At 42.6% G+C, this 14,570-nt stretch overlaps 2 long non-coding RNA genes across 5 annotated transcripts in view; one reads left to right on the top strand and one right to left on the bottom strand.

Moving 5' to 3' along the window:
- Positions 1-11,657, bottom strand: part of LOC141096522 (uncharacterized) — a 189,674-nt gene extending 178,017 nt beyond the window's left edge. For both annotated transcript variants that reach the window (XR_012233703.1, XR_012233704.1), the window contains exon 1: positions 11,078-11,657. This is a non-coding gene — a long non-coding RNA (uncharacterized lncRNA). The remainder of the gene's footprint in view (positions 1-11,077) is intronic.
- The window catches only part of LOC141096512 (uncharacterized), a 207,893-nt gene that overhangs the window by 9,790 nt on the left and 183,533 nt on the right, over positions 1-14,570 (top strand). The gene's annotated exons all lie outside the window — the stretch shown is intronic.

Below are 14,570 nucleotides of genomic sequence, written 5' to 3'. Positions count from 1 at the left end.
AACAAAATTGTAGCCCTGCACCAGGCTGGGAAGACTGAATCTGCAATAGCCAACCAGCTTGGAGTGAAGAAATCAACTGTGGGAGCAATAATTAGAAAATGGAAGACATACAAGACCACTGATAATATCCCTCAATCTGGTGCTCCACGCAAAATCCCACCCCGTGGGGTCAGAATGATCACAAGAACGGTGAGCAAAAATCCCAGAACCACGCGGGGGGACCTAGTGAATGAACTGCAGAGAGCTGGGACCAATGTAACAAGGCCTACCATAAGTAACACACTACGCCACCATGGACTCAGATCCTGCAGTGCCAGACGTGTCCCACTGCTTAAGCCTGTACATGTCCGGGCCCGTCTGAAGTTTGCTAGAGAGCATTTGGATGATCCAGAGGAGTTTTGGGAGAATGTCCTATGGTCTGATGAAACCAAACTGGAACTGTTTGGTAGAAACACAACTTGTCGTGTTTGGAGGAAAAAGAATACTGAGTTGCATCCATCAAACACCATACCTACTGTAAAGCATGGTGGTGGAAACATCATGCTTTGGGGCTGTTTCTCTGCAAAGGGGCCAGGACGACTGATCCGGGTACATGAAAGAATGAATGGGGCCATGTATCGTGAGATTTTGAGTGCAAACCTCCTTCCATCAGCAAGGGCATTGAAGATGAAACGTGGCTGGGTCTTTCAACATGACAATGATCCAAAGCACACCGCCAGGGCAACGAAGGAGTGGCTTCGTAAGAAGCATTTCAAGGTCCTGGAGTGGCCTAGCCAGTCTCCAGATCTCAACCCTATAGAAAACCTTTGGAGGGAGTTGAAAGTCCGTGTTGCCAAGCGAAAAGCCAAAAACATCACTGCTCTAGAGGAGATCTGCATGGAGGAATGGGCCAACATACCAACAACAGTGTGTGGCAACCTTGTGAAGACTTACAGAAAACGTTTGACCTCTGTCATTGCCAACAAAGAATATATCACAAAGTATTGAGATGAAATTTTGTTTCTGACCAAATACTTATTTTCCACCATAATATGCAAATAAAATGAAAAAAAAAAACAGACAATGTGATTTTCTGGATTTTTTTTCTCAGTTTGTCTCCCATAGTTGAGGTCTACCTATGATGTAAATTACAGACACCTCTCATCTTTTTAAGTGGTGGAACTTGCACTATTGCTGACTGACTAAATACTTTTTTTCCCCACTGTATATACTTTTATTTAATTCACTTATCACAATTTACGGCTCTCAGGCAGGGGCCACGTACGGGAGGTGGCCATAGACCTAATATTGTAGTGTATAGTGGCCATGGAGGTGATTTAACCTTCTGACTCCTATATTAAACTTTTTAGAGTGTTGTTTACGCTTTTAAATGATGTCGGAATGGTTCCTGTAATTGTATCCATCCATCTCATGCCATCATACCACAATATAATTGTTGCCCATAGTGTTGATAGAAGCCAAAGACGGCTTCATTCCATAGTTGACCGGATTGGGTGCATTGTGGCAATGTAATCTAGGCACTATATGACTGTATTGTTTTGGCTCTGTGGTCCCGATTCATCAAAGCTTATACTCCAGAAAACTGGCATGGAGTGCATGCTCAGCCGCAATTCTATTCCTCATTTTCGGGATTGTCAGACCCCCAAGCAATCAGTGTGTTATCCTCCCCTATGGCCGGTAAGAATAGAAGAAATTTACAAAAATCTCCCATGGCTTCTGGCGTGTTCCTATATTTATAGGCTGTGTAATAGAGGTGTTCTGTATAGAAATTTAGGTGGTTCATACAATCAGGCTGGGACTGGTCCACAGGAGAGCAGGAGAATCCTCCGGTGGGCCCCTGTGCAGGAACGGGCCATCACTCTCTTATATGAGCAGTACTTGGCACAATATACTTGAATCACTATGCACAGGCAAAGGCGGCATTGTTACATAAATTAGTGGCTGAGAGTAATGTCACATTTGCATGTAGCTGAAAAGTGGGGCCCTGGAGTTGGCTACTGGTGGGCCCTCAGCATTCCAGTCCAACACTGCATACAAGAATAGCAAAACTCATAGCTGTGTAACCAGTAGAAGACACGTAAGCGACGCTCCTGTGTCCACTCCTGATCAGTACTTTGTTCTAGTGTTCTATTGAGAATTCCTTCCGCATTCTAACACCCCTAACCCTTTAATTGCCAGTGTGATACACCTAGGTACACTCATGACAACTCCACCTAATCAAAGGACAGTTGGGATCAAAAGTTTTGAGATTAATACAAATTTTGATTTTCTCAAAGTTGTCTCCAAAGTTCTTAGAACTTTTGGTCGGATGTTTCTACGGGTACTGAAGTACAGTGGTAAACATTTAATAAGTTTTGACTCTGTTATTTATTGATTCATGTATCAAGTTTATGTAAACATTCAATATTTACAGTATTGATCCTTATCTTTCAAGACCTGCCTTTTGCCCCGGCTTTTGGACATCAGCTTCTGCACCAAACTCGGACTCATGATGATCACCCATTCTTTTCTAATCAATGCTTCCGTGTTTTTTTTTTTTTGTTTGTCCACCCATTTTTTTGAAGTATTGAGATCAGGGGAGGTCTAAAATTTCAATGTTTTGTTCACTAAAAATCAGTCTTTCAGATGTCACAGACAGTGTGGCTTCATCAGGGAAGATGCGCTGTTGCACTGTCACTTTCTAGCTGCTGAATGAGTCAACTGAGAATCAATCAGTGAACTCATTCCGATGGAAGTTTGTCGGTTTTATAAAACTGTTTTGAACTATTTGCCTTTTTCCGCCTCTGTGTTGCAATGTCTACTGCAGGTTGCAAATTGAGCTGGTTCTAGTGGGAGATTTTGCACTGAGCTCATTGATGCATTTGTATTGTCAGTCAACTCATCCTGCGGCCAGCAATAGCAGGCGTAATACAGAGGCAAATGGTGCAACATTTTTAATGAAAACGCACATCATAATGAGCTCACTGATGGATTCTCAGTTGACTCATTCTGCAGCTTGCTAGGAAGACAGTGCAATACAGATTATAGAAGGCAAATGGTAGAACATTTTTAATAAAAGCCACAAACTCTCATCAGAGCGAACTCACTGCCTGATTCTCAGTTAACTCATTCTGCAGTTAGAAAGAGACGAGAGATCATAGAAGGCAAATGGAGCAATATTTTTAATGAAACCCATAAACTCGCATCATAATGAACTCACTGACGGGAACTCAGTTAACTCATTCTTTAGCTAGCTAGGAAGACAGTGCAATACAGATTATAGAAGGCAAATGGTGGAACATTTCTAATAAAAGCCACAAACTCACATGGAAGCGAGCTCACTGCCTGATTCGCAGTTAACTCATTCTGCAGTTAGAGAGAGATGAGAGATCATAGAAGGCAAATGGAGCAATATTTTTAATGAAACCCGCAAACTCGCATCATAATGAGCTCACTGACGGGTCCTCAGTTAATTCATTCTTTAGCTAGCTAGGAAGACAGGGCAATACAGATTATAGAAGGCAAATGGTGGAACATTTCTAATAAAAGCCACAAACTCACATTGAAGCGAGCTCACTGCCTGATTCGCAGTTAACTCATTCTGCAGTTAGCAAGAGATGAGAGATCATAGAAGGCAAATGGTACAACATTTTTAATGAAACCCACAAACTCGCATCATAATGAGCTCACTGATGGATTCTCAGTTAACTCATTCTTCAGCTTACTAGGAATAAGACTGCAACATAGATTATAGAAGGCAAATGGTGGAATATTTTGTATTAAAACTCTCATCAGAGCGAGCTCACTGCCTTATACTCAGCTGACTCATTCTGCGGTTAGCAAGAGATGAGAGAGTATAGAAGGCAAATGGTGCAACTTTTTGAATGAAACCCATATACTCACATCATAATGAGCTCACTGATGGGTCCTCAGTTAACTCATTCTGCAGTTAGCAAGAGATGAGAGATTATAGAAGGCAAATGGTGCAAATGTTTTAATAAAACTCACATAGGAGCGAGCTCACTGCCTGATTCTCAGTTAACCCATTCTGCAGTTAGCAAGAGGCAGTGCAACACTGAGGTTATAGAAGGCAAATGGTGCAACATTTTTAATGAAACCCAAATGAAAAATATGACGTTAGACAAAAAATAAATGCATTTAAGTAAAAAATAATATACATTGCAAGGTGACAATATCATTGTTGACAAGCCTTAGTTGTTAGCGACTCACAAAGTGTCCCCTTGCTAAAATCACCAGCAATTGACTACAATCTGGGTTCACTTTCCCTACAGTGCCCCCATGGGCGAGATGAAGAATTACACCCAACCGATTCAAATTAATGGGATATCTGTAAAATACAGGACATAGTGAGAGATGCTTTTTGCAACTTTTTTAAAGGGTCCAGAATGGGACTCAAAATGTCCTAATAGGGTGTATGGCCGTGGATTTTTTAAACGACCCCTTTAAGAGCAGCATCTTCCCAATCTTTCCCAGATCCTACCCTGGCCGGCTCCGCGCCCTCCTGCCACATCAGTACGGTGCAGATCGTGCTGATTGCGTCCCCATCACCCTCCTCATACACACCACACATGGCCCTGCAGATGAAATCCCATCATCACAGCTTTAATTAAAATGTCTGAGGTTCTGAGTGCCCGACCGTTTTATTTATTTTTTTTTCTTACTTGGAAAAGTATGAAAGTGAAAATATTTTTGTAGGATTAGACTGTCCCAAAATCAACACACATGAAAGAGGTCACACGCATGATCCTCCGTCTCTGGAGGACTCGGAATCGAGGCCATCTGGAAGCCAATGAATCCCGGGTTCTTGGCTGGAAGAGCGGCTTTGATATCTACAAACATTGGGCGGTCCGATGTCTGCAGGAATTAATGGTGATCTGGTTCTGGTTCTCAGCATTCAATAAACTTCCCTAAAATCCTCTCTGTAATGTTCTCTAGTTACAGATGTAGCAGAGCTGAGGTTGCTGCGGCAGAGCTGAGGGTGACATTTGACCCAGTTCATGATATTTTACCGCTCTCACCCTGCGCTATTAGTAAGTCTACTTCATTATCGGAAAGTATAGATACAAAGTGCATCTAACGTCAGCGCGTTGCCATGTGAGCGGTGTAATGCTTCATGTCCCCTGTGGGGGTGCTGTAGGAGAATCGAACACTCGCTGTTGTATTTCTTACAGATCGCCAATGATTTACTGGGGGTTCCAGCAGCAGAAAATACTAAAATCAGGCTTTTTGGAGGGGTAGTGGGGGAAAAAGAAAGGAAAAAAAAGGGGATTAGGCAGATAAATGAATAATCTATCTATTGTCCAAAAATGAAGGCAGCACTCCTTATTGTTATCTATTTAATAAAGAGTTGACCTGCAATACCAGACACAGCCAGAGGGCAGGAGTGGAGCTGTTTACGGGAACAAAAGTCATTACTGTTATTAAGTCCGGACTGCTGGAAAATTTCTTAAAGGCAAAACCCATGAAACAGAAGCCCCCCGCTGTGCGGAAATTCCGCCTGATAGCGATGATGGTTCCGCGGACAGTCTAATATCCGGTAGACGCCGTCCGCTCCTCTCCGCAGAGCACCTTGAGCTACTCCGGCTGCTCCAGTCTCCACATGGACGGATCACATCTAACAGCTGATGTTACATTACGGACAAATAGACTTTCATTGTAATTAATTATGTTTTTGATTAAAAGGAAGATGCAAATTTACAAAATGTAATTGAGACGCCGCTCTGCTCCCGAATCCGCTCAGAAATGGATGACAGAACCTGAGCATAATGAGTTCATGGGGAAAATCTAATTAAGCCATGTTGTTATTATGTCCCCAGGATAATGCGAAATGTATTCTTACTGGTAATCCCACCGAGAGCAATGAAAAATCTATCTATCTATTATCTATCTGTCTATTATCTATCTATCTATCTATCTATCTATCTATCTATCTATCTATTTTTCCAATGAAGCTAACATTAAATGATTCAGAAATACACTCTATACATTGTTAATGTGGTAAATGACTTTTCTAGGTGCAAATAGAAGTGGTTTAGAGAGCACCTAAAAATGTCTAAGTTATGGTTATACTCCTAATTTCATGGGGGACAAAAGGTACAGTGCCTGGTGAAAGTATTCGGCCCCCTGGAAATTTTCAACCTTTTCCCACATATCATGCTTCAAACATAAAGATACCAAATGTAAACTTTTGGTGAAGAATCAACAACAAGTGGGACACAATTTTGAAGTTGAACGAAATTTATTGGTTATTTTAAATTTTTGTGGAAATTCAAAAACTGAGAAGTGGGGCGTGCAATATTATTCGGCCCCTTTACTTTCAGTGCAGCAAACTCACTCCAGAAGTTCATTGTGGATCTCTGAATGATCCAATGTTGTCCTAAATGACTAATGATGATAAATATAATCCACCTGTGTGTAATCAAGTCTCCGTATAAATGCACCTGCTCTGTGATAGTCTTAGGGTTCTGTTTGAAGCACAGAGAGCATCATGAAGACCAAGGAACACAACAGGCAGGTCCGTGATACTGTTGTGGAGAAGTTTAAAGCCGGATTTGGATACAAAATGATTTCCAAAACTTTAAACATCCCAAGAAGCACTGTGCAAGCGATCCTATTGAAATGGAACGAGTATCATACCATTGCAAATCTACCAAGACCTGACCGTCCCTCTAAATTTTCATCTCAAACAAGGAGAAGACTGATCAGAGATGCAGCCAAGAGGCCCAAGATCACTCTGGATGAACTGCAGAGATCTACAGCTGAGGTGGGACAGTCTGTCCATAGGACAACAATCAGTCATACACTGCACAAATCTGGCCTTTATGGAAGAGTGGCAAGAAGAAAGCCATTTCTCAAAGATATCCATAAAAAGTGTCATTTTAAGTTTGCAACAAGCCACCTGGGAGACACACCAAACATGTGGAAGAAGGTGCTCTGGTCAGATGAAACCAAAATTGAACTTTTTGGCAACAATGCCAAACGATATGTTTGGAGTAAAGGCAGCACAGCTCATAACCCTGAACACACCATCCCCACTGTCAAACATGGTGGTGGCAGCATCATGGTTTGGGCCTGCTTTTCTTCAGCAGGGACAGGGAAGATGGTTAAAATTGATGGGAAGATGGATGGAGCCAAATACAGGACCATTCTTGAAGAAAACCTGTTGGAGTCTGCAAAAGACCTGAGACTGGGACGGAGATTTGTCTTCCAACAAGACAATGATCCCAAACATAAAGCAAAATCTACAATGGAATGGTTCACAAATAAATGTATCCAGGTGTTAGAATGGCCAAGTCAAAGTCCAGACCTGAATCCAATCGAGAATCTGTGGAAAGAGCTGAAAACTGCTGCACACAAACGATCTACATCCAACCTCACCGAGCTCGAGCTGTTTGCCAAGGAAGAACGGGCAAGAATTTCAGTCTCTCGATTTACAAAACTGAATAGAGACATACTGTAAGAGGTGGGTCATCTAGGTAGGAGATTGAACTGAGCAGGACAAAGTCCAGATCAGGGGTGTTACCGTCTTTGTGTTTCTCAGAGTTTGAAAGTTGTGAGAGGCCATGAGAATTGGCTAGAGATAGAAGCTGGGATGCAGTTGGGGAGGTGGGGCTGTTGAAGTCTCCCAGAATAAGGTTTGTCAATTTTGAGGACATGAAGTGTGGCCGCAACACATAAAAGTGGTCAAGGAATTGGGTGGGTGAGCCTGGGGGCTGGTATATGACCACTACTCTGAGGAAGAGGGGATGGAAGACCCTGATAGTGTGAACCTCAAAATAAGAATGGCTTCCAATCGGCCTGAATTTGTTTATTGGGTTAAAAATAGGATTGCTGTACCAGCTACCATTACTTGCACAAACAATGTTGTGCAGCTACCATTACTTCTCTAATAAAGATGTGCCTGCGCTACACCAGCATGTCTCGGACAAAATCATCCATTTCTTGAAAAATTCTATGTCTGCCAGGGTGCAATTTACCACTGACACCTGAACGAGCAAGCATGAACAGAGGTGTTACAGGTCGCTGATTGGGCACTGGGTAACTCTGGTGGCTGTGGGAGCAGTTGGGGAAGGGGCTGCTCCAAAAGCCTTGGAACCCCCTAGAAGGATAACTAAACTACTAGACAACAGGGCTTGGAGAAATAAACTATTAAACACATAAAGTTGGATAACTAAAACAATACACACCAGAAGATGGAGAACTAAACCACTACACACCAAGGGATGGTAAACTAAAACACTAGACCCCAAGGTGTCAATAGAGACCAAAATCTTGGAATCCCCAAGGCTTGTGGGACAAACCTCAGTATGTAGCCCTTCCTCCACTTCTTCTGCCCCCTCCACCTCTTCTAGGGCCTCCACCTGCACCCTCAACTTCTCCATTAATGAGACACACTTTCTAGCAGTACAGAGACTATATCCCCACCACTGCACTGTGCAGCCAGGGCTCACTGCAATCATTCAGTGATTAAATTTATATGCCTTGGATACCGCAGTCACACAGCTCAAGCCTTGTGGACAGCTTTCCAGGCCAAGTTTGAGCAATGGCTGTCTCCACTGAACCTGGAGTCCATGAAGACAGTGAGCAATAACGGTGCAAACCTGATGGCGGACCTACGCCGGGCAACCTCACACACGTTCCTTGCGTGGCTCATGCCCTCAACCTGGTGGTACCGCAATTTTTACTCCACTATCCCAGCCTGGATTCGCTGCTGCAGAAAGCTCAGCCAGTGTGTGCTCAATTCTGGTGTCTACACCACTTGGGGTCATCAACTTGCATCGCTACAGATGTCTTTCGGGCTACCAGTTAACCGTCACATGAGCGTCTTCTTGCTGCATCTGTAACATGATTGTTGGCCGTTTTGTTAGGATTAGAAATAGTGCTGATTACTGGGTTGCCAATCTGTTAGGGCTGCGATACAAGAGTAAATTTATCCAGATGCTTCACCCCCTCGAAAGGGACGTGCACATGCTGGAGTATCGAAACACGCTTGTAGACAATCTTAATGGGAATCTGTCACCCATTTTTAGTGATATCATGTAAAGATATCACCCAATTGTGCGTCCCATAAGGATTCTATTAGTATTTTTTATTCCCCCTGACCCCGCACCTTTGATGCATAAATACCTTTTATATCTTGTTGGAGATGTATTCAAATCGCTGCGGTCCAATGGGCGTGGCTTAGTCGGCTTCCCCCCCCTCCTCGACTTGCTGCACGTAATCTTTATCTGTGAATATCACAGATAACGCTTTCCATGCTTGCACATTGAAAAGCCCTCTGGCGCCTGCGCAGTATGCTTTGCCCAACTGTGGGCAAAGCATATAATCGGTACTGCGCAAGCGCCAGTATTTTCCAGCGCGGTCTATGCCCCGGAAGTCTTCACATGCAGAACACACTTCCGGGGCATAGACAGCGGTGGAAAATACCAGCGCATGCGCAGTAGCGATTATATGCATCGCCCACAGTTGGGCAAAGCATACTGCGCAGGCGCCAATGCGCAAGCGTGGAAAACGTTATCTGTGATATTCACAGATAAAGATTATGTGCAGCAAGCCGAGGAGGTGGGGAAAGAAGCCGACTAAGTCACGCCCATCGGACTGGACCGCGGCTATTTGCATACATCTCCAGCAAGATATAAAAGGTATTTATGCATCAAAGATGCGGGGTCAGGGGGAATAAAAAATCCTAATAGAATCCTTATGGGACGCACAATTGGGTGATATCTTTACATGATATCACTAAAAATGGGTGACAGATTCCCTTTATGAGTGATTTTTCACAAGACAGCTGTGAGCACACAGTGTGCATCGCAGTTATATACTTCTAACCCCGGTAACGTTAAGTCGTCAATGCTAAAACATTAGCAGCAGCAGTGTAAGTGGCAAAGACAGCATGGTGGTTTAGTGGTTAGCACTGCAGCCTTGCAGCACTGGGGTCCTTGGTAAAATCCCCACCAAGGACACCATCTGAAAGGAGTTTGTATGTTCTCCCTGTGTTTGCCCGGGTTTCCTCCGGTTACTCTGGATTTCTCCCACAATCAAAATTTATACGGATAGGAAATTTAGATTGTGAGCCCTATTGGGGACAGTGCCGAAAATGTCTGTGAAGCGCCGTGTAATTACTGGCACTATATAAGCTAATAAAATAACTACAAATTAAAATAAGCAATTTCTGTGAGTCTTTTCACACATTTTTAGACCAGCCCGTGCACCAGCAGAACAGAGTACAATCTCACATGTAATGAACGACTGGAGAGGATGGTGCAGGAGTATTTCAAGCTCAGTATCATTGCCATCAAGGGGGGTTTGGACCCTTTGCATTTTGGTCTTCAAAAATGGAGTAGTGGCCTGAGCTTGCCTTTCACTCCTTGGAGGTTTTGTCATGCGTGGCAGCCAGCGTTCTCTCAGAATGTGTGTTCATTGCTGCTGGTGGTGTCCTGACGGATAAGCGCATCCCCCTGTCCCCTGAAAGTGTAGACCACCTACCTTTAATCAAGATGAACGAGTCATAGACCTCCAATGACTTTTGCACCCCAGTTGCAGACTGGGCAGACTAGGCGATGGTGTCGTTTTTAGGGTGTGGCATTGATCTCGCATTATTGCAGTCTGTGTCCCCTTTGTCATCTCTCCTGTGACTGCAGGTGCTACTGCTGCTGATGTTACAAGCAATTTTATGAAATGTGGAGACTCCAAGTTGGGTCTCCATCTGGTCAGCTGCCTGTAGTGGAAGGGGTGTCAGAGCCCCATTATACTATTTCTACTCTGGGACAATTGATAATGTCTGTAAAGCGCTGTGGAATTAATGGCGCTATATAAGTGAGTAAAATAAATAAAATTAATTGATGCCACTTTAATGGTGTCTGCCCCTGTATTGCCAACTGTTTAGCAATAAGGTTCGGATACGGCTTTAAAGAAGGCTACTACTTGCATATAACACAATTTTATTATACAATGATCAATCCAAGTGGCAAAACACTAAATCAATGGAATGTATGACAATGATATCGAAATAGAAAATAGTATGATATTGCGTATACTTATATATTCAAATTACAAAGGTTTTGGTACATATACTTACATCAGAAAGAAGAAAAGAAAAGAATCTTCACTAGGGGCATTTACACCTGTCCGGAAATACTTCAACTGGGAGGAGCAGCCAGTGAAGACAGAATGCGTCCTAGGATCTACTACACTGTGCCTCTCACACAGGTCCACAAGCTCCTGCCTTCAGTGACTGCTTCACCAGCTTTTATATGCTTTAAACAAAGGCTTACTCAATATAATATTGTGTAAACGTGAAAATACACAAGTTAGTTGTTTGATGTTCCAATCACATGACAGTGGCCACCTATCATGAATAAATAACATCAAACAAGACTTGCCTCTTCGGACTATTTACTCTTGCCCTGAAATTTACATATGATAACAACAAAGTTTCCAACAACTTTCTATGATTATAACCCTAGCACAAAATATATACTAGTTAGAGAGATCTTTAAGATTGGATACACTACAATGGGTTTCAGATCGCCAACTATATTCATTAGGTTCCTCCATCCATATTTCTATGACCTTATGTATAATAATGTGCAAATGTCCATATGCCTAGTCCACTTTTTAATTCCCATATGACACAAATATCAGGTAATACTTTGTCAATATACTTGCACCATTGAAATTCAAGTAAGTCAACTGCGTACACAAAGGTTAATTCTTTACAGTAATCCAGATTAAACATACGGTTTCAACAAGCATTGTCTTTCAGTATACTCCGCACACAGGCTGCATTTCAATAGCCATTGCAGGTCTGACCTCATGAACTCTGGTGCTGGATATGTGGCCTTCTAATCCTGACATTACCGGTTAATTTCAATATGGACTAATCAATATATGTAGGCTATAAGATATCCATATTTTTATTAGCACCACAGCCCCTTATTTTGGAAAATGTTTGGACTCCAAGTTGGGTCTCCTACATGTGGCTTGCCTGAATTTGGAAGGGCTCTCAGACCACCATGTCTACACTTGTCACTCATCCACCTGTTACTGATCAATGTTTTCAAATGTGGACTTCCGATTTGTCCCTGAAACACAGTTTTAGCACAAACGATTTGGAGTAGCTAATGGGACCTCCGGAGACTGCCACACAGATTTTGCCCAATCTACTTCGATTTTGGAAGATCGATTTCATACAGGACAGGATCCTATCTATTTCACTGACAAGTTCACCTTCAGCACCAACTCTAGCGCGGGAGCGACCTCTCTGCACTTTGACACTAAGACAATGATGCCAGCAAAACAAGATGTCCGCTTTTTATATAGCCAGGGATATGTGACTTTGGCAACCAATCACAGAAGACCTTGTGTCATGACGTTGTGGATGGTTTCTGTGTCCTGATTGGTTGCTGAAATCAACATACATAAAGTTAAGTAAAAAAAAAAAGCGTGCGTTGCTGCTGTAACCTCTCCACACCCCATCCCCTCATCAACCACGTCCCCCTGTCCCACCCGCTCAACATACAGCACCACTATCCTATCCAAAGACATACAAAAGCATTAGTGGAAACGTGATGACTTACCGAACTGTGACCAAATTTTGCTGACTTTGAGTAAAATACTCGTGAAAGCCAACACGAATCCGAATGTGCTATGTTCGTGCCGAATTTGAGATTGGCGAAAGTTTTCCAACCACGTTCACTCATCTCTTCTTATGGGGACCAGGGAGCTAGTGGTAAATTAGGTCTCAGAACTATGGACTAGAGGTTTTGTGTGGGTAGGTATTGGGGGAGTTATTTATGGGGTGAATGGGGTCGGGGAACAGTTTATGGACTGGAGAATATGTAGCCGATGGAGGAATTGGCAAAGGAGAAACAAAGGGAGCTGATTTTTACTTTTTTACTGGGTTGAAGAGTTGAGAATGTATTGGAGGGGTCCAATAGTGTTAGATGGGAGGTCACAGAGCAGAATGTTACAGTAGTCTTGGTGGGAGATGATGAGGGCATGAACAAACATATCTCTTTATTCAAGCCTAAAGCATATCAGTGAAAATATACTTAGAAGATCTTGCCAGAGATGAGACTGGATGGCTCCCTTCCTGGCCGGCTACTCCCAGCTCCGCTCCTAGTGACTGATGGGTCTCTTCTCGCTATTGGAGAGACCAGTCAATCACCTTGAATGTTGTTGGGAGGAGCCGGCCAAGGATAGAGCCGGACTAGTTTCTGCTTATGGTCTCCAGATCTTGTTTTTGAGAAAATTACCGGTATACGTGGCTGCAATAGTGCCTGTGGTTTGGGATACAAGAAACAGGTGATAGTTTCCCTTTAAGCAATAAAAATTAATATATAATAAAAATAATATTGTCCAAAACTTTGGGCAAACATGTGGCACGTTGGGAAAATAAATCTTCCCCCGCTCTATATGTGCACAGGTTACAATGCTCCAGGCGAGGTCCACTCTGATACAAAACGGCTGAGCGGATCCTGGAGAAACTGCAATGTGAAAAATATTTCTTCTTGTATTCTGAGGGTTTTCAGGCTGTGTGCCGCAATAGACTCGTGGTTTTGTTGCTATTTTATGGACCTGGGACTTGCAGGAGAGCAGCGTGACATGTAACAGGCACAATTAGCAGCTCTGTGCGGAATATGAAAGAGAATACTTGAAAGGTGTCGATGTAAAAACATCCCAGCGTGGATGTAAAGTCCCCGGGTGTGTGGGGGTCCGGTCACACTGACCCCACCAAACAAACAGAATAATAGTCCGTCTTTTCTGTGATGAAGAAGAGCAATGAAATCTGCACAACGTCTCACTCTAAATAAACAGACGAAACACTATAAAGCCAACATCAAATATGTCTGAGGGCTGGGAACGCTGCCTGCAGTAGGAAGGTCTATCTATATCTATCTATCTATCATCTATCTATCATCTATCTATCTATCATCTACAGTATCTATCTATTATTATCACATCTCTACTGTACTACTCAGTATTCAATTTAAAGCTCAAATATGTTCGATGGCTGGGAACGCTGCCTGCAGTAGGAAGGTCTATCTATTATCTATCTATCTATCTATCTATCATCTATCTATCATCTATCTATCTATCATCTACAGTATCTATCTATTATTATCACATCTCTACTGTACTACTCAGTATTCAATTTAAAGCTCAAATATGTTCGATGGCTGGGAACGCTGCCTGCAGTAGGAAGGTCTATCTATTATCTATCTATCTATCTATCTATCATCTATCTATCATCTATCTATCTATCATCTACAGTATCTATCTATTATTATCACATCTCTACTGTACTACTCAGTATTCAATTTAAAGCTCAAATATGTTCGATGGCTGGGAACGCTGCCTGCAGTAGGAAGGTCTATCTATTATCTATCTATCTATCTATCATCTATCTATCATCTATCTATCTATCATCTACAGTATCTATCTATTATTATCACATCTCTACTGTACTACTCAGTATTCAATTTAAAGCTCAAATATGTTCGATGGCTGGGAACGCTGCCTGCAGTAGGAAGGTCTATCTATTATCTATCTATCTATCTATCTATCAT

The sequence above is a fragment of the Dendrobates tinctorius genome, unplaced genomic scaffold (genome assembly GCF_039654945.1).
Source record: "Dendrobates tinctorius isolate UK_male_01 unplaced genomic scaffold, ASM3965494v1 ptg000009l, whole genome shotgun sequence".
NCBI classification, from domain to species: domain Eukaryota; kingdom Metazoa; phylum Chordata; class Amphibia; order Anura; family Dendrobatidae; genus Dendrobates; species Dendrobates tinctorius.
Note: the sequence above shows the minus strand (reverse complement) of the source record. Positions and strands in the feature narration are given on the sequence as shown.